Source organism: Aotus nancymaae, unplaced genomic scaffold (assembly GCF_030222135.1).
Source record: "Aotus nancymaae isolate 86718 unplaced genomic scaffold, 86718_ANA_hifiasm-v0.15.2.pri h1tg000041l, whole genome shotgun sequence".
Lineage (NCBI taxonomy): Eukaryota > Metazoa > Chordata > Mammalia > Primates > Aotidae > Aotus > Aotus nancymaae.
Window position 1 is genome coordinate 39,104,314 of NW_026988455.1, and position 24,115 is coordinate 39,128,428.

Below are 24,115 nucleotides of genomic sequence, written 5' to 3' on the forward strand. Positions count from 1 at the left end.
GAGCTGAGGGTAATGGGGCTTCTGAATACCCACACCTCAATCGCTGCTGCGGGGGTGGGCGGAAGAGCGGCTAGGCATCCCAGGCCATGCTTACCGAGCACCGAAAACTAGAGGGTTCAGGAAAGTGGGGATGTCTCCCTCCAAATCATGACCCTGACACGACAACGAGAGGGTTCAGGAAAGTGGGGACGTCTCCCTCCAAATCCTGACCCTGACATGACAATGAGAGGGTTCAGGAAAGTGGGGACGTCTTCCTCAAAATCCTGACCCTAAGAAACCCCTCACGGGGAGAAGACAAGAGTGTAGGGACGTCTCCTCTACGCTCAAGTCCTTGCCACAAGGCCGGGGCCACGGGCCCACAGCAAACAATGAGAAAGAGTCCCTGACGTGGCTGCGATTGTGAGCAGGGAGTCCATGTGATGAGGCAAGCAGCGGGAGGGGTAGTGAGCAACAGAAGTCTTACCTTGCAGTGAAAGGGCTGCTCCCCGGTCCGGCGTTGAGTGGAGGAGTCAGTTTCCCCCAGAAGGGGTCTTACAACTCCTTCCCCGGTTTCAGCACCACTTGTAAGGTTTGTTCTTGGGTTCTTGCCACGTTTAAAATGAAGAAACTGAGGCCAGCATGAAGATAATCCAATGCGAAGGAATTTATTCAGGCTCCTGGGTGAGGTTCTGCAGTCTGGACAGGAGGGGCCGGAGAAGTCGCATGGACTCCTCTCAGGCAGGGGGTTTTATAGGGAGTGGAGGTGTCTGATTGGTTGTGCCCAAGGTAAGTGGGATAAAATGGAGGGGAGTGGGGCCGGATGGAACAAAATGGCAGGGAGTGGGGCCCAGATAGGACAAAATAGTAGGCAGGGAGTGGGGCCCAGATGGGACAAAATAGTATCAGGTAGGTCCTGGTGGGGCTTTTTTCCCAGGCTCCTGTAGGGGGAGGTGTGTCCAAGCCCCCAGAGAGGCAACCAGCCTTACATTGACCTTTGGGAGTTTGATTATAAAATGCCTTGAGGTAGTCTTCTTTGGTTAAATCTGCTTCGTGCTCTATAACCTTCTTATACTTAAATATTGATATCTTTTTCTAGGTTTAAGACATTCTCCCTTTACTCCTTCAAATAAACTTTGTATTCCTATTTATTTCTCTACTTCTTCTTTAAGGCTAATAACTCTTAGATTTGCCCTTTTGAGGCTGTTTTCTAGATCCTGTAAGTGTGCTTTACTGTTTTTTATTCTTTTTTTCTTTTGTCTCTTCTGACTCTATTTTCAAATAGTCTGTCCTCAAGCTCACTGACTCTTTCTTCTGCTTGAACATTTCTGCTATTAAAAGATTCTGCTGTGTTCTTCAGTATGCCAATTGCATTTTTCAGTTCCAGAATTTTTGCTCGATTATTTTAAACTATTTAAATCTTTTTGTTAAATTTATCTGATAAAATTCTGAATGTCCTCTCTTTGTTATCTTGAATTTCTCAGAGTTTCCTCAATTGTTTTTTAACTTTTCTGTCTGAAAGGTAACATGTCAGTTTCTCCAGGAATGATCCCTAGATAAGGTCCTGGTTTAGTTCATTTAATGAGGTCTTATTTTCCTGGATACTATCTTGATACTCGTAGATGTTCATCTTTGTCTGGGCATTGAAGGGTTAGGTATTTATTGTAGTCTTCACAGTCTGGGCTTGTTTGTAACCATCCCTATTTGGAAAGATTTCCAGGCATTCTTGCAGTTTTGCTTTCTACTGTGACAGGGCAGCACCGAACATAATGCAATGACTCAGAATTGCTGTGTTCTTCTTCTCCCAAGTACACAGATTCTCTCTCTACACCATTGTGGCCACTGCCATGGGATGGGGGGAGGTAGCATCAGTGAGTCAAGACTGTCTTTTCTACCCTCTTCCATTGCCTTTTACAGTGATATGAATTTAAAAACAGATATTGTGAGTGCTTACCTGATTTTTGGTTCTTATGAAGGTTCCTTTTTTGTGTGTAGATATTGCTAAATTAATATCCTTATGAGGAGATGATCAGTGAAGACTTTAATCTGACTGTCTTGCTCCACTCCTTTAGAGGTCTGTGTTTTAAACAGTGCCAGTTAGAGCTCTGGAGAGCACATAAAGTGACCAGAAATATGATATCAGATAATATATAATTCTATTTGTGTATCAATCTCAAAATTTATAGAATAAATTATCCTTTGGATCTTTTTTAGCTGTAACATTTAATACTTTAAGATCATAATTTATGTCATTCTACCCGGTAATATCTGATAGTACACTACTAACATTAAAGAAGGAAATAATAAATTTGGGTAGATAAATTATATATTACTGTGCCCAGTTAGCAATACTTTTTTATTGTCCATAAACTAAACTTGTAATTAATAAGAGTATTCTTCTTAAAAAGGAATATACAAAACCACTTTAATACATTGTTTTCTTTCTGCAATGTGTTGCTTAATTTCTTACTATATCTTATAAAATATATAATTATACACACACATTTTGATCAACAACCACATGCAATTTGTCAACATTTGTTAATATTTGGAATAATGTATCTACTGCTGCTTTAAAATTGACAAAATGTGAACTCAGAGGGAAAACTCACCAGATCAAAAGTATGCATTATTTTTAAAGGAACAGATATATCTAGCAGAATTGATTAAGCCATGGAAAGAAAAATGTTATGGGAGAGTAAACGTAAAATTGAGTGAAAAATCAATGAAATAGAATACTTGACTCCAATGATACTTTATCAAAAGGAGCTAAATTAGAGACAATGTAATTTCAAATTTTACAGAGTTTATTGGATGCTTTCCAAATTGCACAGGTGTGATCTTTTGGACTCAAGAGAGATACTATGTTGGCAATGCAGGGAAACAGGTGGAAAAAATAACCCATCTATGATAATGTGTGAAGAGTAGGAAATATTGATGGCACATTGATATGATTAATAGGATGTAGGATTGTTAGAAGGCAAACAAAATTGGCAGCAGTAGTAGTTGAAATAGGAACAGCTGAAAGAGCTATTGAAGGAGCAGTTGGTGAGAAGAGAGAATAGACAGAGTCTCAAAAAGCCGGGTTGATCTGTTAGAAAATTAGGAAATCTACTATTTCAGTGGCTTCTAAGAATAAAAATTTACATTACTTTTGTTAATAAGTTATACACTCCAAAACATTTTAATTAACTACATCTAAATTAAGAAATGTTAAAGGTATCTCCACATTTTTAAGGTTAGAAAGCAGGGTATAGACTATTAAATTGGTATGGGCTTTTGTAAAACTGATAAGAGAAAACAGGTAATCTTGTTTCCAGGAGACTCATTGTACCATTGGATTTACTAGACACTTCTTGGTAATTTTTGGAAGCATAAAGATGTAAGATGGACTTGGAAAGTCAAAGAGGAAGTTATTACTTATTAAGTTTAGTTACAACATTTATATACATAGGTAAGCATATTTTAGTAAGCTAGAAAAGGAGATCATCAGAAAGAGTAAGAAAGAGAAGAAAACTACCAAAAAATACTTAGGGGTAGAAGAAACCTATATGTGAAAAACATTGGACTGGATGTAGAAAAACATGACTAGGAAAGATCCAAAAGGCATTTAAAAGGTAAGAGGAAATTGATATCAAGGCAGCCTATGTGTTTAAATCTTTGTGACCTGTCTCCCTTTATTCTATAGCTTTTCTCCTACTTCTCTTCATGAACTCGAACTCGCTTCTAAACTCAGTCTTGTGCCTTCTTTTAGATTGCTAATATTTGGTAAAACCTGGCTTATCCACCCCAGTGGTTTATCATAAACAAATCTCATTTATCTATTCTAATGTCATTTTTTTTTTTTTTTTTTTGCATACAATCTCTTAGAAATAATTTCTTTGTTTTTGGATCTTCTGTAACATGTTTATAAATATTCTTTGATAAACTATCATTTTTAATATACTAAAATTTACTTCATGATTAATTCTGTTTCTTTTCTAGGCAGTAAGCAAGAGAGTTAAAAATTATTTTTAGCAACAGGGTCTCACTATATTTTACAGTTTGGACTGAGACTTCTGGGCTAAAGTGATCCTCCTGCCTCAGCTTCCAAGTAGCTGGGACTACAGGTATACACTACCATGCCTCACTAAGAGTTAATTTATGTTTTTAGTATCTAGATCTAGCTTTGTAGTATTGTGTTGTGGTTAGTCCTGAATATGTATTGTGGAGTGAATGAATGAGTGATTTATTCATTTGTCTTTTAATGAACCACACTATTCCATGTGCTATAACATATTGGGTGGTAAAGCATTTATTTTGTTAAATATTTAAAACAACTATTTGAAGTAAAAATATTAAGTTATTCTTTTAAAAAAGAATGAGAATAACTGCCAAATTCACAAACAGAAAGGCAGTGTAAAAGTGGTAGGAGAGTAAAAAACAAAAATATAGCTATAATATTTTTACAAGAAGGATATTTAAATAAACTGACCAAAAAATGTTCAAAATAAAGGGTAGAAAAACCTATGTTTGTCATAGTCGGAATAAAAGCAAAATGGAAATATTAAAACTGAAATGTGACTCAATAACAGCATATGTAAAGAAAATAAAAATTGATCTTTTATTTAATTAAAATCTTAAAAATGTGATATAAAGAATACATTTATGCACCCAGTGTATGTAGATAGCAGAGAAATTCATGAAAAAAGGAAAATTTTAGAGTTACATGGAGAAACTGATGATTAAAAATTATGTTGAATAATTTTACTATCCATGTTTTCAAGTTTGTCAGGCCAAAGATGATGGATAAGGAGGGAGGTAAAGTACTTGATTAACATAATAAAGATCAGGAATTAATATTTTTAAAAATATTTCTTGAGCATCAACAATATTCAGGTACTTTTCCAGTCAGTACAAATATAGCAATGGGCAAGAAAAAAAATCCCAAAATTTATAAAGTTCAAAGAGAAGCTGTACATTCTTTTCATGGCATAGGAAGTTATCAAAATATTGATTATGTGATGAACCAAAAAAAATGTAACCAAAGTAGATAGTAGCATTACCTAATGATTAGTCTTGAATTCTATTGTTGAATAAACGAACGAATAACTCAGTGACTTACTGGTTCCTTATGATAAAAATAATAAACCTTAAGAGCCTGGAAAAATATATTCTAAATAATCTCTGAATCAAAGCTGAGGTTAAAAAATAAACCTGAAAATTATTTAGAAATAATGAAGAAAAATTACTAGATGACACTAAAGTTGTACCTAGAGGACAATGCATGTTCTTCAGAACTCTTATAATTACAAAAAAAAAAAAAAAAAAAAAATTGTTTAAGATTGCAAATAACTTAAAACCTAGAGAATAAGTAAACACAATGAAACAAAGCAGGAGGGAGGGCTGCATAAAGCTGAAATTATGAAACAAAATAAGGAAGGATAAATAAAATCAAAACATGGTTATTTGAACAGGGTGATAAAATTGAGAAATTTTTGATGATTCTGATGAAAGAAAGAAAAGTTAAAAATTAAAATACTTAAAGTTGATAAAATATAAAATATTGAAAAGATTAAAATTTTATGTGTAATTTTTCAGCATTAGTTTAATATCTAGAATAAACAGTAGTTTTATTGCAATATATAAACTAATGAAATTGATTTAAAGAGTGCAGTAATCATAGAGGAGTTGATAAAAAAGACATAATTTTTAAAACTCCCATGTTCACATAGTTTGATCACAAAACTTATCTAACTTTTAAAGAACAGATACCTTCTCTATAAATACTATCCCAGTTCATATGAATTTTTAAAGGTACTAATTTTGTTTATATAAGAGCTGTTACACTCCCATATAAAACTTGAAACAATAATAGAAAAAAGAAACTATAGATTAAGTAATCTTATAAATATTATGCTAGAATTATAAATTAGATAATGATAAATTGAATATAGTAGTATATTAAAAGATTAATATACAAACACTAAGTAGAATTTTTTAAAATGGAAAGACATTTAAGACCATAAACTCCATCAATTCATAAAATCAACAATAAAAGCTTAAATAGCATTTAATATTTAGCAAAAGTTTCAAATAAAACTTCTTTTAAAAATAGGCATAGATGAAGCAAGTACTCAGAGATGTCATCACCACCAGGCCTGCTTTACAAGAGCTCCTCAAAGAAGCACGAAACATAGAAAGGAAAAACTAGTACCAGCCACTCCAAAAACATACCAAATGGTAAAGAGCATTGACACAATGAAGAAACTGCATCAACTAACAGGCAAAATAGCCAGCTAGCATAAAAGTGACAGGATCAAATTCACACATAACAATATTAACCCTAAATGTAAATGGCTAAATGCTCCAGTCAAAAGACACAGACTGGCAAATAGGATAAAAAGCCAAAACCCATCGGTGTGCTGTATCCAGGAAACCCATCTCACATGCAAGGATACACAAAGGCTCAAAATAAAGGGATGGAGGAAGATTTACCAAGCAAATGGAGAGCAAAAAAAGAGGAGGAGTTGCAATTCTTGTCTCTGATAAAATAGACTTTAAACCAACAAGATCAAAAGAGACAAAGGGGAGGACATTACATAATGGTAAAAGGATCAATGCAACAAGAAGAGCTAATGATCCTAAATATATACGTACCCAATACAGGAGCACCCTGATACATAAAGCAAGTTCTTAATGACTTTCAAAGAGACTTAGACTCCCACACAATAATAGTGGGAGACTTTAACACCCCATTGCCAATATTGGACAGATTAACGAGATAGAAAATTAACAAGGATATCCAGGACTTGAACTCAAGCCTGGACCAAGCAAACCTAATAGACATTTACAGAACCCTCGACTCCAAATCCACAGAATATACATTCTTCTCATCACCACATCACACCTACTCTAAAATTGACCACATAATTGGAAGTAAATCACTCCTCAGCAAATGCAAAAGAATGGAAATCATAACAAACAGTCTCTGAGACCACAGTACAATCAAGTTAGGACTCAGAAATCAGAAACTAACTCAGAATCGCACAGCTTCATGGAAACAGTACAACTGGCTCATGAATGTTGACTGGATAAACAATGAAATGAAGGCAGAAATAAAGATGTTCCTTAAAACCAACGAGAACGAAGACACAATGTACCAGAATGTCTGGGGCACATTTAAAGCAGTGTCTAGAGGAAAACATATAGCAATAAATGCCCACATGAGAAGCAAGGAAAGACCTAAAATTGACACCCTATCATCAAAATTGAAAGAGCTAGAAGAGCAAGATCAAAAAAAACCTCAAACCCTAGCAGAAGACAAGAAATAACTAAGATCAGAGCAGAACTGAAGGAGATAGAGACACAAAAAACCCTTCAAAAAATCAATAAATCCAGGAGATGGTTTTTTGAAAAGATCAACAAAATAGACCACTAGCCAGATTAATAAAAAAGGAAAGAGAGAATAATCAAATAGATGCAATAAAAAAACAATAAAGGGGATATCACCACAGATTCCACAGATATACAAACTATCATCAGAGATTATTACAAACAACTCTATGCACATAAACTAGTAAACCTGGAAGAAATGGATAAATTCCTGGACACTTGCATCCTCCCAAGCCTAAACCAGGAAGAAGTTGAAACCCCGAATAGACCAATAACAAGGTCTGAAGTTGAGGCAGCAATTAAGAGCCTAGCACCCAAACAAAGCCCAGGTCCAGATGGGTTTACAGCTGAATTCTGCCAGACATGCAAAGAGGAGTTGGTACCATTACTTCTGAAACTATTCCAAACAATCCAAAAAGAACGAATCCTTCCCAAATCATTTTATGAGACCAACATGATTATGATACCAAAACCCGGCAGAGACTCAGCAAGAAAAGAAAACTTCAGGCCAACATCCATGATGAACATAGATGCAAAAATCTTCAATAAAATACTGGCAAACTGATTGCAACAGCACATCAAAAAGCTTATCCAACATGATCAAGCATGCTTAATCCTGGGGATGCAAGGCTGATTCAACATATGCAAGTCCATAAACGTAATTCACCACATAAACAGAACCAAAGACAAAAAACACATGATTATCTCAATTAATGCAGAGAAGGCCTTTGACAAAATTCAACAGCACTTTATGCTAAAAACCCTCAATAAACTAGGTATTGATGGAATGTATCTCAAAATAATAAAAGCTGTTTATGACAAACCAACAGCCAATATCATACTGAATGGGCAAAAACTGGAAGCATTCCCTTTCACATCTGGCACTAGACAAGGATGCCCTCTCTCACCACTCCTATTCAATATAGTATTGGAAGTTCTAGCCAGAGCAGTTAGGCAAGAAAAAGAAATAAAGGGTATTCAAATAGGAAAGGAGGAAGTCAAATTGTCTCTATGATGACATGATTGTATATTTAGAAGACCCCATCATCTCAGCCCAAAATCTGCTGAAACTGATAAGCAACTTCAGCAAAGTCTCAGGATATGAAATCAATGTGCAAAAATCACAAGCATTTCTACATACCAATAACAGACTTAAAGAGAGCCAAATCAAGAACGAACTGCCATTCAAAATTGCTACAAAGAGAATAAAATACCTAGGAATACAACTAACAAGGAACGTAAAGGACCTCTTCAAGGAGAACTACAAACCACTGCTCAGTAAAATAAGAGAGGACACAAACAGATGGAGAAACATTCCATGTTCATGGTTAGGAAGAATCAATATTGTGAAAATGGCCATACTGCCCAAAGTAATTTACAGATTCAACACTATCCCCATCAAGCTACCAATGACCACCTTCACAGAACTGGAGAAAACCACCTTAAACTTCATATGAAACCAAAAGAGAGCCCGCATAGCCAAGTCAATTCTAAGCAAAAAGAACAAAGCGGGAGGCATCACACTACCAGACTTTAAACTATATTACAAAACTACAGTAATCACAACAGCATGTCACTGGTACCAAAACAGAGATATAGACCAATGGGACAAAACAGAGGCCTCGAAGGCAACACCACACATCTACAACCATCTGATCTTTGACAAACCTGACAAAAACAAGCAATATGGAAAGAATTCCCTATTTAATAAATGGTATTGGGAAAACTGGCCAGCTATGTGCAGAAAGCAGAAACTGGACCCCTTCCTGATACCTTACACTAAAATTAACTCCAGATGGATTAAAGACTTAAACATAAGACCTAACACCATAAAAACTCTAGAAGAAAATCTAGGCAAAACCATTCAGGACATAGGCATAGGCAGGGACTTCATGATCAAAACACCAGAAACATTGGCAACAAAAGCAAAATAGACAAATGGAACATAATCAAACTCCACAGCTTCTGCACAGCAAAAGAAACAGTCATTAGAGTGAATTGGCAACCAACAGAATGGGAAAAATTTTTTGCAATCTACTCATCTGACAAAGGGCTAATATCCACAATCTACAAAGAACTAAAACATATACAAGAAAAAAAACAAACAAGCCCATTCAAAAGTGGGCGAAGAATATGAACAGACATTTTACAAAAGAAGACATACATGAGGCCAACAAACATATGAAAAAATGCTCATCATCACTGGTCATTAGAGAAATGCAAATCAAAACTACATTGAGATACCATCTCACGCCAGTTAGAATGGCGATCATTAAAAAATCTGGAGACAGATGCTGGAGAGGATGTGGAGAAATAGGAACACTTTTACACTGTTGGTGGGAGTGTAAATTAGTTCAACCATTGTGGAAGACAGTGTGGCGATTCCTCAAGGACCTAGAAATAGAAATTCCATTTGACCCAGCAATTCCATTACTGGGTATATATCCAAATGATTAAATTGCCTGTCAGTATTTTCATTTAACACCATTTTGAAAGAGTTAACTAATGAAACAAGACAAGAAGTTGAAGTTATACATATAAATGCTGAAAATGTACTTACATTTTAAAGAATATACTTTTATCTGTCTTAGAAGCATGAGAGACCTGAGGAAGACAAGATAGAATTAAATAATTAGTTGACTAAGTGTACGGTAAAAATTTAGCAACAATCTATTCAAAGTAGAACTGAAACCAAAATACTGGTATAATACTGAAAACAATGCAAAATGAAAATGAATAATTTAGAGTGAAAATTTCAGATCTAGGATCTCATTGAAGTACAAAAGCTACGTGTAAATAGACATCACAAAATGTTATGTTGAATTTTAAAGGTAAATTTCATATATTAATAATTTTAATGGCAATCAAAATGGAAAAAATTAACAAAAATCTTACATATTAATTTTTTTAATATTCAGTGGGAAAAAAATTTAGAGGAAAATCTGAGAGTGGCAAAAAGTTTAATAGAAATTGCTTTCTTATTATTCTATATGAAGTTTTAAAATACATCACAGTTACTAAAAGTAAATTCATGTAATATGAATATACATAATTTGAAAAAAGAATTATTCATTTAATAAGTACTAATATAAGTTGCCTACTTATAAGAAAATACCTATGGATCTCTAGTTTCCATAGCAAATACATGTATATTTTATACAGATACATATCCACAAGAAAAATACAATAAAAATGTAAAACTAAAAGACAAACAAGTATTTGGGAGACTATTTACAATGCACAGAAGAAACTAATCACTGTACACTTTTCAGTTATGTGAAAAGCCTTATAAATTGTTAAATGGAAGAAAAAAACTCCTTTATCCAGTTTCCCATAGAAAAATGGTCACATAGCGTATAATACACATAAAAAAAATCCAAATGGCCATTATCAAGTACTCTGACTCCATCATAAGGAAAATAAAATAACAATGCCACCAAAACAATGTTGCCATTTTCACCTGTCCATTTGATCGACAAATATTTAAACAAAGCGTTCTGATCAAAAAGAAAAGAGACAAAGGTATTGGCACTCCATTACATTATTTGTTGAGGGCTAACTAGCTAAAATATATGAAAGTAAAATGCCAATTTCATTTAAATGAAAATTTTACATACTCTTTGACCCAGAAATCCCACTTTGAAGAAATTATTCTCTAGTTACTAGTACCAGAATGTAAAATGATTTTATATAAGAACACACACAAAAATCACGTCATAGCATTGTGTGTTATGGCTAGATGTAGAAATTATGACTCTCCTTCAATAGTAGTAGACTAAATAATTAAGGTAATATAGAATATCATAACATGAGATAAAAGTGAATTTCATTTAAATATATAGTGACCAGAAAGACTGTTGTCATTAATGTCCTATTAATACATTGCATTTGTCTAAAAACTATTATATAAATACACCCACTTTGATTTATCTTCTTGTTACAATTCTCACAGAATGCTATAAAATTCAATATTTATTTATGTATGAGTATATTTCAGATATAATAATTTTCTGTTTAATTTGTATGAATAAAAGAATGTGACTTTTGTACTGAACTCAGAGCCCTCAAATAAAAGAAACAGAATGAAAGAATTGACTCATTTTGCTTACAAAATTGAGACTAGAAAAGTAGGCTGCTTTTATTGAAATAGGTATTTGGTTCGGTATGTAGTTTGTATAGAGAACATCATGGAAGATAAACTGCTTCCTCTGTCCCTTCAATGATGGTTGTGATCTGAACCTAAAATAAACTATTTTGTTTCACATAAAAATTTACTTGTAAACATATTATTCCCTACTGTCTCTGGCAATATTGTACAATTCCCTATCTTTACCCATTACATTCTGAACTGATAAACCCAGATCTGTATCACTGATCTGAAGCTCTGGACTTACATTCAACTGTTTACGGCATATTTCTACTTTAATGTCTCATAAAACTTTCCATTTCAACAGGTTCATTGTTGAATTGATAGGAAGTGGGGTGGAAGGGCTTCAGACCAGGCTTGAACTTCATATCTAATATTTAGTAGCTATGTGAGGTTGGACAATGTATTGTCTTTGCTAGCTTTCTGACTTACAGAACGTAGGTGTCAACAGCTGCTTCTTAGAAGATTAAATTATATTTGTGTGTAAGGAAACCTCTGGATAAACCCATCTTAAGAGGAGAAGAAATTCTAGGTCCTTAACCATGTAACAATTGTCCTAGTTCTGTGATGAGGTAGACTTGTGACTTTCACTGAGAGAACATTGTTCTGCAAAACATATGTGTTAGATTCCCATGAGATTATATATATATATCTATATGTGTGTGTGTGTGTGTGTGTGTGTGTGTGAAATTTAAAAGTACAGGGAAGAAAGTTGCCATATCTCATATAGTCTTTATAGAGTTCACTATGTTAGGATAATTTCTACGTTCTTGATGCCTTGTGTTACATCTATAATAGGAGAGAGAAAGATCTGATTTTAAAGCGCAGTAACTGAATAAAGGAAAGTTGTAATTGGATATAAATAACTGTCAGTCTTCTCAGGCTTTATCAAAAAAAAGTGGGCTCACCACCAGGGAGCAGCAATTGACTGTGGGAGGATGTATTTCCAAGCACTCCTTTTAATACCCATGTGGGTAGTGGAGTTGAGGGGACTGTGGGCATGGGGATCCTTCATTCTGTGTGGGCCTTTGCAACAATTCAAGAATTCACCATTATTTGATGTTATCTTCGTTTAAAAGTAAAGAAACTCTGTTGAAAGGCATTTCTAATGTTCTTTTTCTTGAGTTTTGACTTTTCACTATTTGCCTTTTAAAAAGAATGAATAATTTTGCAGGGCCTGTTAAGAAAGAGAGACTCCTCACCTCCATCTGTGCTTATATTTTGCCTAAAACAGTTTTGTATGTAGCATGCTGCCAGGTACCAAATAAATGCTCATTAAATTATAGCTATCACTGTGTTCAGGAATTATTCTGCCTCTCAAGATACATGTAACTCTATTGATTGCTCTTACTTTAGTGAAAAATAGTACCATGCATTCTTTCCCAGATCAGAAGCCTGAAAATCATCTTACCTTATAATCCTCTCTTTACTGCTGTCACTGCTCCACTAGGTTCTGGTGTTGATACTTATTTTGAGTCTCCTTCTCTACCTTTTTACCATAGCTGGCTTACATGGAGCCTTTCCTCCTTTTCTCTTGGATATTGCAATAACCTCCCTCTGCCCAGTTTTACCCCATTCTATTCCCTATGCTGCTAACAAAATGAACTTTAAAAATCATCTAAATCCGATAAAATGCCAGTCCTCCAGTCTTCCTGTCCAGATTATAGTTCTTAATTAGCTCTCAAAAGCTTTCAAAATATATTATCATTTCCCAAGTTTAATCCTCATGATTTCTTTCTTTTTCCTCCCCAGTTATTCTACTACCAGTCATCAAAAAGCACCCATCGGTCTGCAATTTTGGCTACTTATAATTCCTTAAATATATTATTTCATGACTCTGTGCTTTCCCATATATGGTTCATCCTATCTGAAACAATAGCAGAATTTATCCTATTATCCTGCCTAGATTTAGCTAGCGTCAACTCATTCATAGTTAATGGAGCATCTTTTGCCTGAAAGGGGGCAATGTGTGATGTGTTTTTATCCTCACAAAATTTACAGTTCACTCAGACTGGTAGGGTAGAAAAGACTTGAATTATTATTTCAGCTTTGACCTAGTGATTAAAATATCTGTTTTTGGTTTTAGGGTCTTCTGGCATATCATGGTTTATAAAGTACCGAAACACGAGCATTGTTGTGGGGATAGAACCTTTATGAAATATACCCTTCAGCAGCTTATACATCTGCAGTATCATCCCTGAATCACTGGCAGCCTCAGGCCTCCCAGGCTTCCTTTACTTCCTGGTTTTTGGAGCTCATTATCCTACATCCTGTCAATTTTCTGTTCATGTAGCCTGACCCCCACCCACCATGATACAGGCAGAAAGGACTTTCTGATATCTGCTTTTGTCTCTACAGGGAGGTGATTCATTTCACTGTGGGCAGGACCATTCTTCCTGGACTGGTGAGCAGAAAAATCAAAATTGCAATTCCCAGATGTGGTGGTGGTGTTCGAAGCTTCATTTAAGGTCACTGAACAGAACAGAAAGTTACCCAAGAAATAAGACTAGCTCTATCAGAGACCATGGAATCAGAATAACCTGGTTGCAGAAAGGATCAAAGTCATAGGCAGCACCAGGACCAGAGAACGGAAAATGGCTTATTTTATCATTGTAAAGACTCTTTAATATTTGTATCTTCTTACAACATAAGGATAAATGTTATCCTTTATGTTAATATACATAAATAAATTTATGCATTTAAATACAAATTATGTTTTTCTGGGTGTTTTGATATGTATTTATATATTTTATCTAAAATATATCAAATATTTAATAGCACTACTTAGAAATATGTCCTAACTAATTAAAAAGAAATCCTAGTATTATTACCTGAAATAAACCCTGAAAGATGAGTACTGTAATTTCACACTGAAATTGCAATCATTAATTTGATCTGCAAGGTAATCGGGCACCAGGCATTAAAGTCAGCAGATAACAGAGCATCATGGCCTAACCAGGTCAGCAATGGAAATGAATGTATCAGTAGTACTCAGAAGATCTGGTGTGTCAAATCAAAAAGGAGATGCAGTTTTCTCATTCAGAACTACATTGCTGAGGAGTCAAGCAAGAGATATAGCAGTGGGAAAAGAGAATAAATCTTTTTATGTTGGAGGGAATGATTTGACTAGGCAAGCAAACAGATCAGAACGTAGCCTTGGAATCTGGTTAGGAAATGTGAATATCTCAATATTGCCTCTGATAAAAAATAATGTTCTAAGAGCTTTAGGAGATTTCTTGGAAGATACAGATTTCTGTACTTTGCCTGCTGAATTTGTTGTGCATTTAGAACCTACAAACTGAAATACTTAAACTAGTGAGAGATTTTTTAAAAATATAGACATAAAAGTTAACATGAAACAAGACTTGAAATGTTTCTGTACTAGGTGATGAGACGAATTATGAGTGAACCAAAGTAGCAATCAGTCTCGTTTTAGTGTAAGTATATAAGTATTATATCTAACTTTTTTGGTGGAGGGGGGAGACCAATCACATATAGCCTATATGCATAAGGAAGAGACCCAGAGGTATTTATGTGAGATTTTTGCTGCTAAATGTCAATCTGACCAAAGTAGAACCTTACAGGCCCTGAAGGGTTAAACGCTCCTCCCAAAGCATCTTTCAGCCAGAGAGCCTTGTACGAGGGGGAATAGAGCTCAATTTCTTATATGATTCAGTCTAAAGATAATTAGAAGGCTTAGTTCAGTCCCTAAAACCCTTCATGTGAGAATTCAGGTGAGTTTCTGGGAGGACTAATGGACTTTGCCTCATCATAAATTCCATCTTGAACTTGCTTATTCTGAGTTACTTCTGTATTCACCAAAGAGAAGTTAGTGTGAAATTTTACTGCTTGTTTTTCTTCTGTCTCAGGAACACCAAGTGACTGATCATCTAACGAGTGATTTCTCCCCGTTTGTCAAACTGGCAGGGTCAGTCTTCATAGACTGCACTGAAGAGCCACAAACTGATGGAGCTGGAGGCTATGACCCTTAGCTGACTAACACAGGAACAGATAACCAAATACCACATGTTCTCATTTATAAGAGGGAATTAAATGTTGAGAATCCATGGACACAAGGAGGAGACCAACAGACACTGGGGATTGCTTGAGGGCAGAGGCGAGGGGGAGGGACAGAAGCAGGAAAAATAACTATTAGGTACTAGGCTTCCTACCTGGGAAACAAAAAAATCTGACAACAAACCCCCATGACACAAGTTCACCTATATAATGAACATGCACATGTACCCTTGAACCTAAAATAAAAGTTAAAAAAGGTTGAAAATAAGGCTAGCAACACAATAAAAATAAATCCACTGAGTTACTTTTTCAGAGAGCTGGGGGATAAATGAGTCAAAATTGATCATTTTTAAAAAAATATTGTAAAATTTGGCATGAGACAATTTTACTTTATAATAGACACCGACCTCTACTCCTATAAGGAGAGATTCTGAAAAGTCCAATGCCAAATCTTAGACAGAACCCAAGTTATAAACTAGATTTCTTAACTCTTGTTTGTCAGTTCAATTTGTTGAGCAATACTAACAGCACAATATTCAAGTCATTTGGACCTTTACATTTAACTAGATGCAAATATACGTTGTACTTGTAGGAGCCACTTTTCCTTGAAGGAAAAGGGCTTTCATTTTTCTGCTAACTAAAATGGGCATAAGTATATAGCCTGCTTTACTTGTGGACCAGGATTCTTATGACGTTGACACAAAATAAGGTGTATGAAAATACCTATAGTTGCTCTGCGTTAGTTCGTTTTTGTTATACTCCTCAAATGGTTACATGATAATTTTTAAGATTTAGGGGGCAGATTATTTTTTTTAAAACTATAATTTAATTTTCTCTCTCAAGGATTAACCTCCTCATGGTGCTATGTTACCACTGAAGAGGAAGGGAGAACAACTAAATTATGTGCTTTGTTGAAAATTTGGGCTGATCTGAGAACTACAATGAATTTGGGCAGAGATTCTTGAAGTATAGATCCCCCAGGCATTTTCAGAAATTCATGAGATAGAAACAATTTTCACAATAATGGTAAGCCACTATTTGTTCTAGAATCTTACTTTCTCATGAGCATATAGTATAATTTTCCAGAGGCTATATGACATATGATATCACAAGAGATTGAATGCAGAAGCAGGTTTCAGAACCCGCCGTCTTCTATTAATTCAGTCATCAAAATGCTTTTTACAAATATAAAGCAATGCCACATTTTTCAAATTGTTATGGGACATTGGAAAGTATTCTTCAAAAAAGGCGGCTGTTTATATTAACATGTAATGAAATTATTTTTATTTTAAACTAAGCAAAAATATAAAGTTTGTTTTAACTTGAAATATAGTAAATTTATATATACATATACACACATACGTATATAAAATCAACATACACAGAAGCTCTTAGGGGTCCTCACTAATTCTCAGAGTATACAGGAGTAAGGAGGTCAAAAAAGTTTGAGAGGCAGTGATTTAGAGGTTGACAGGTCCCAGATGGGTGACTGGATTGTGAAGGTGCACAGACAAGGAGTAATAATATTAATACATAAAAGATTGATAACATTTCATTTAATAACTTGAATCCACGGTTCTTGCATTACTAGATGGTGGTCCTTCCTATCACTTCTCCAGTCCCCATATCTTCTCAATTGTGTGCAATGCTGAAGACTTGGCAAAGGTCATTTCTGCTGCCAAGTTCTTAATATCAGAGGAATGGTGTAGTAAATTCTGATTCTAAAAATGATAATCAAGAAAAATGTGGAGAATTGGTCTTTACTTCAGGCTCAATTACCTTTTATGAGCTATAGTAGCCTCCTTCAAGGTGAGATTTGGAGATTTACACTGTTCCAATTAGTGTTTAGATACTGTTCCTCCATAGGTACTGCTGGCTCTACGTTTCCTTTCTTGAGGCTACTCACAGAGTTCTTCTGACAGACTCTTCAAGGTCCTCTGTTCTCTGAGGTGTCTATTATCTTTTCTTTATTCCAGTATATCTAGACCCTTTTAAAACCTTCCGTTGTGAGTGACACCCCTGCTTCCTGTCTGTCCTTTCCTTCTGGGTTATCAATATTTCTGTCCCATCCCCTGCCCTAAGCTTTATTTTATTTTGTTTTTGCTAGTTGGAGATGTGGAGAGTTTAATATTTATGTGAAAAAGACATAGGGTAATAAGGGAGAAAAAAATCTCGTTCTGTCTTGTCATGGAATGTATTCAGACTCCGAAGGAGAGAAGTGAGCATGTGTCACGTGGAAAGAGCAGGATAAAAAGTGCCACCCAGGAGAAATAAATTCAGATGTGGAAGACTAGGTGGAAGCCTATTTATGCTTCTTTTCTTGATTCCAGCCAAACTTAAACTCAGATGAAAAGTTATATTTGAAATGACATTTTTTAGAAGCTAGGAAGGCTACAAAAACCATTTTGTGAGAGGTTTGAACCAAGCTTTCAGTAAGGGCTTACTGCCTACAAAATTCTTAACTCTAAGACGTTTAGACTAATGGTTAGTGGAGAAGACAGCAACCTGAAAAGATTAAGAAAGAAAAGGGAAAAGATGGAGAGGAAAATAAAGGAAACAACCACAAAAGCATCATTTCTGAGTGTCATTGCAGGTAGCTAAAATCTTAGGGACAGAGAAAAAGACAAGCAGAGGCTAAAAAGGAATATGGAAAAATAATTTTTTCTAGTAAGCTGGTGGAATAGTAGTTTACTTTGTTTCCTTTCTTTCAACATATATATTGATTTTTAGTTGTTTCATTGTTTTTTGAATAGCCTTTTAAAACTTGGTCCTTGGGAACCAATGAATAATCACATAATTAATTTGCCAGGCTGGAAACAGGATTTAAAAAGTACTAACAACCTTGAGGAAGAAAATAGCTAGAAGTTAAATAAACAATTAGGTTGCAAATTGAAGTATCAACACAGGCACTAATTAGTCTGCTGAGGTCACTTTTTATAGACTTTTGAAAACAGGTGTCATTCAGTATATTCATCCTAAAGAAGAAAGGTATTTCTTGTTCTCCAGTTCAGAAACATTTTTCATGAGAACTGGCCAGTCAAGCCAAACATTACCCCTCCTTATTTGCCTGGAAATGTCTTCAATTACTTTTATACTTGTGGTTAAACAAAACAAAACAAAAACAGGATGAACAATTTATCCAAAATGATTATTTAAAAAGTTCTCAGTTCTGACAGAGATTGATGCTTTCCAGTTTTCTGTGTACAGAAAATTTGGTTTCATTAACTTACAATTTTGAGAAAGAACAAGAAGTTCAAAACACAAGAATAATATAGTGGGCTTCAGTAAGAAAATGTGTAGTTTTCAACTGGAGAGGAAAGTTAGCCATATGCCTTGAGCATCTCTGGAGGAGCAGAGACAGTAAACCCCACAATGAATTACCCAGGAGAGACGCTGGGAAAGAATCAAACACAACAAAAGAAAAATAAAACAAAACTGAATAAATGAAACCTCTTTAATTTTGGCTTATTTCTTGTCTTAGTCTTCTAACATTCAGCTATAAAAAACAAGATAGGTTTTTGAATTTTCAAAGATGAGTAGTCAGACTTCAGATTAGAATGTAATGAAGTGGGGAAAATCTCGAACTCTCATTGTCCTGTGTCTGCTTTTATTTTTGGATTTTGCACTATACGCTATATGATCTTTGTTTATATGCATACCTCTTTTTCATCAGCACATAATGAACTCTTTGAGGTTGAAACCGAAGATCTGTTCACGCATATGCTCTACAATGGTTATGATGGTATATTTATAAAAGCAGGTCGTTAAGTTTGTTGAGTGAATAAAGTAGAAGTCCTACCACGTCACTGATTCTTATTTGTATTTGTGTTTGCAACCCAGTTGGACAAGAAAATATTAGCTACATGTCTTTCATTCTATTTTCTCAATGCTTATTAAATGCCAAAGCAAGTATTGTCTTAGGGAGATAATAGAGATTTCCTCTGAAATAAATCAATGCTTCTGTTGCCATGTTTCCTTTGGAAGAATCCAAGTCCATCTAACTGCCTTCTGATTGCACAGATGTGTGAATTTATGAAGGATGAGGACTTTCATAAAGTTCCTGGTTTTAGTAAGCCAGCATGAACAGATGATCGGAATTAACATTAATTTAGAAGCATAATCCTTATATCCTATTATTGTTTTATATATAGTGCCTAGTATAGTAGATATCACATAGTAGAGACCCAAAAAATGTTTGCTGACTTTATTACTAAGTGATATATAGCGTTTAGTATTTGAAGAAAATGTAGAGTTTACTATATCCTTAACTTACAAGAAAAAAAAATTGATGCCCAGAAATTTGAAGAATTCTGTCACTTCAGGCAACTTCTGAAGAATTTGCCACTTCATGGCAAATGGGATCTAGAACACTATTGCTTTGACTTCCAGCCCAATTTTGAGTCACTAGAACATGCAGCAGTGCCACTTCTAGATTCATCTTCTGAGCAAATTAAAAGTTACAGAAGATAATGGCACATTATTTTAAAATCAGCTTCAATACTTCCCCTAAAAAATGAGCTTTGGATTAGCTAAGACTTACTATGTGTTTTAATACAACCTTCTATAAAATGATTATCACCTTCACAAAATTAAATTGTTTAGCTATATCAAAGTCAGCCAAACTTCTACTGTATATGCAGTCACCTGCTTTGATGATAAATACTCCTACAAAGGATTTTAAATATAATCTGAGGTAATAATGTTTTGCCTAAAGGGAACATATGGTAAGAACTAACACTTTCTATTTATGATCCAATTCTTACTTTAATCATTTATTATAGGAAACATCTTATTCCTGTTTGGAAGCAAATGCCCTTTCTGCTAGAGAGTCTTAATATAATGATAATAATCAAGATATTTGTGGGTCTATAATAGACAACACTTTATTACACAGTATTCACTAGTAGGGCATTATTACTTTATTTTAAATACCTCTTCTCTTAACTAGTGTTAATCAATAACTGGTACTTAACTGAGTGACAAATTTCTTATGAAAACATCTGAAGTAATTGCCTTTCATTAGCAGTGTGGGGATAATGTTAACTGATAAAATTCTGGAAAAGTCCAAGATTCTTAGCTTGAGACAGTCCAGAGAAACATAAAGGTCCTGAATTACTTTAGGACTGTCATTATGTTTCTCTCCGATCCAAAGGTCATTGAAACCCCTTTCCAAAATTGTGGGCAGATTTAGTGGTTATGAGTACATCACTTATTCTTGTTGAAAATTGACTTTCCTAATAAGATATTGTGGGCAGATTTACTGTTATGAGTACATCACTTATTCTTGTTGAAAATTGACTTTCCTAATAAGATAAAGTTATAAGTACAAGGATGTTATTATAGCATTAATTCTGATAGAGAAAAGTTGGAATAAACTTAAATGTCTCAGCATGAGAATGAGAAAATGCAATAATTAAAAACTTTAACAAAATGAGGCAAATCTCTCTATATTAACATCCTAAGACAGTAGAGAAAAAGATGAAGTTATAGAAATAGTTATTTGCAACATACAGATCACATAAAATATATAACATTATAGTAAATATGAAACTTTTATATATAAATTTATAGAAAAATGTCAAAAGGAACACAAATAAAATTGACGATAGCAGAAAATTCTGAGAAAAGAGCAGAAGGATATGCTTGGCAGTGGGAAAGAGAAGGTCAAAAGGGAATACGTCTTACTTGCAACATTTTATTTATTACAAAGAAAATGTATTACTGTTTTATGTGTGTAATTTTTAACTGTTTTAAAAGTAAATGAGAAGGGTCTTATAACTTCTGCTTTGATATGTAAAGAGCTTTGAAGTCATTACTCCTGTTTTTACAAGAAAAGCATGAAAAAATAAAATCAACAACTCTTCTTCAATCCATCAGAGAAATGAGATCACAAGGAAAACTGTAACTTCAAAAACTAGAGAGACAGGTATATATGGAGGATTACAGCTGACCTGGAGAAGATCCACTGGAGACAACATCTGTTTGACACATTTAAATTGAAATTAACAAATTGCTGAAATCTAAATATCCACTGGCTTGATTATTAAATTCTTGAGGGCACAGTCAGGGCATTCACTCTTTCATGAGAGGAATTAAGACAAAAGACCCAGAATAGCAAACACAATATTGGAAAGAGAACAAATTCAGAGGACTGACACTAAGTGATTTTTAGACTTACTATAAATCTACACTAAAAAAGAGAGTGTCATACTGATAAAATAATAGGCAAATAAATCAGTGAAACAAAATAGAGAACACAGAAATAGATACACATAATGTAGTCAACTGATCTTTGACAAAGAAAGACAATTCAGTGCAGAAAGATTGTCTTTTCAGCAAGTGATGCTGGAACAACTGGACATCCCACATGCAAATAAATCAATGAATAAATAGAGTCCAGATGCAGAGCTTTACATCTTTCACAAAAACTAACTCAAAATAGATCACAGATGTAAATGTAAAACACAAAACTATAAAAGTTCTAGAAGAGAACACAGAAGAAAATCTAGGTGATCTTCAGTTTTCAGATACAACACCAAAGCCTGTTGCATTTTAAAAAAAGGATAAATTGGCCTTCATTAAAATGAAAGACTTGTGCTCTGCTAAGAAGCCACAAACCGGAAGAAGACATTTTCAAAGTACATATCTGATAAAGGACTTATGTCCAAAAATACAAAAAAAAAAAACTCCTCAGACTCAACAGTAAGAGAATTCAATAAAAAATGAGCAAAATATCTGAAAGACACTTTGCCAAAAATATACACAGATGACAAATGAGCTTATAGAAAGATGCCTAATATTATATGTCATTAGGAAATTACAAACTAAAACAACAAAATATCATTGCATGGCTATGAGAATGACTAAAATCCAAATCACTGATATCACCAAATGCTAATGAAGATATGAAGCAACAGTAACCCTCATTCATTGTTGGTGGGAATTGGTACAGCTACTTTGGAAGAATGTTTGGCAGTTTCTTACAAAGCTGAACACAGTCTCACCATGTGAATCAGAAACTGTGCTCTACATATTTACTCAAATGAATTAAAACTTATGTCCACACAAAAAACTGCACATGTGTATAGCAGCTTTATTCATAATCACCAAAGACTGTAAATAATAAAGTTGTCCCTCTATAGACCAATGGATAATATATGTGGTATATCTATACAATGGAATATAACCTGCGTTAAAAAGGAATGGGCTGTCAAGTCATGAAAATACATGAAGAAACTTCAGTGCACCTTGCAAAGTAAAAAAGCTAATCTCAAGAGGCTACACACTGTATGATTTCTGTCATATGTCATTCTGGAAAAGCCAAACTGTAGAGATAATTAAAAAATCAATGATTTTCAAGGGTGAGTGGAGTGAGATAAGACCTAGGGATTTTTAAGATGGTGAAAGTATTCTATAATGTGATAGTCTAAAGAATCCATGGAATTTTGTATTTATCCAAACCCGTGGAACTGTACAGAACAGAGCAAACTAGAATGTAACCTATGGACTATAATTATTATTTTTTTTAAAAGTTAGAGGCAGGGATGGTGTTGGAGAATTGACTGGGAGAGGATATTAAAAAATTTATGGACTACTGGTAATATTCTATATCTTGATTTTGGTGGTAAACATTTACCAAAACTCATTTAATCACATATAGAATAAGTGCATGTTATTACATGTAATTTATACCTCAATAAAGTTAATTTTTTAAATAGTGGTTGACACTAAAAGACTATTTCTTTTTTCTTCTCTTAATTTCTTTAAAAGATAACTTACTGTTTAGTGCAAAAATTATGACATTATACAAGATATGATAATGACGTCACAAAATATGTGGCATAAACAGAACTGTACAATTCCCCATATTTTATGTGATATGATTTAAACTTTACTACAAGTAGAAGGTGATAAACTGAAAATACATATTGTGATTCTTAGAACAACACCCTTAGAACAGCATTGTGATGCATGCCTGTAATCCCAGCTACTCGGGAGGCTGAGGCAGGAGAATTGCTTGAACCCAGGAGGCAGAGGTTGCGGTGAGCCAAGATCATGCCATTGCACTCTATCCTGGTTAACAGAGCAAGACTCCATCTCAAAAAAAAAAAAAAAAAAAAAAAAAACAACTACCTTAGACTAGATGATTTATGAAAAAAAGAGATTAAATTGACTCACAGTGCTGCAAGCTTAATAGAAAGCATGACTGGGAGGCTTCAGGAAACTTTAAATCATAGGTAAGTGCCACACATTTTTAAACCACCATATCTCATGAGAACTCACTCACTATCACGAGAATAGCAAGGGGAAAAACTGCACCCATAATCCAATCACCTCTCATCAGGCCCCTCTTTCAATTTGACATGAGGTTTGAGCAAGGACACAAATCTAAGCCATATCATTCTGCCCCTGGCCCCTTCCAAATCTTGTGTCCTTCCCACATTGCAAAATTCAATTAACCTTTCTCAATAGTCCCCCAGTTTTAACTGATTTCAGCATTAACTTAAAAGTCCACATTCCAAAATCATATCCGAGACAAGGTAAGTGACTTCCACCCTTGAACATGTAAAATCAAAAATAAGTTAGTTACTTCCAAGATGC

At 34.5% G+C, this 24,115-nt stretch overlaps 1 long non-coding RNA gene across 1 annotated transcript in view; it reads right to left on the reverse strand.

Annotated features, from left to right (window-relative positions):
* Positions 1–473: 473 nt before the first annotated feature.
* LOC105718707 (uncharacterized) overlaps positions 474–24,115 on the reverse strand; it is a 69,335-nt gene continuing 45,693 nt past the window's right edge. Inside the window, exons 3-5 of the long non-coding RNA XR_001107809.2 lie at positions 9,911–9,954; positions 1,931–2,052; positions 474–675 (exon numbers count right to left, since the gene is read on the reverse strand). This is a non-coding gene — a long non-coding RNA (uncharacterized LOC105718707). The remainder of the gene's footprint in view (positions 676–1,930; positions 2,053–9,910; positions 9,955–24,115) is intronic.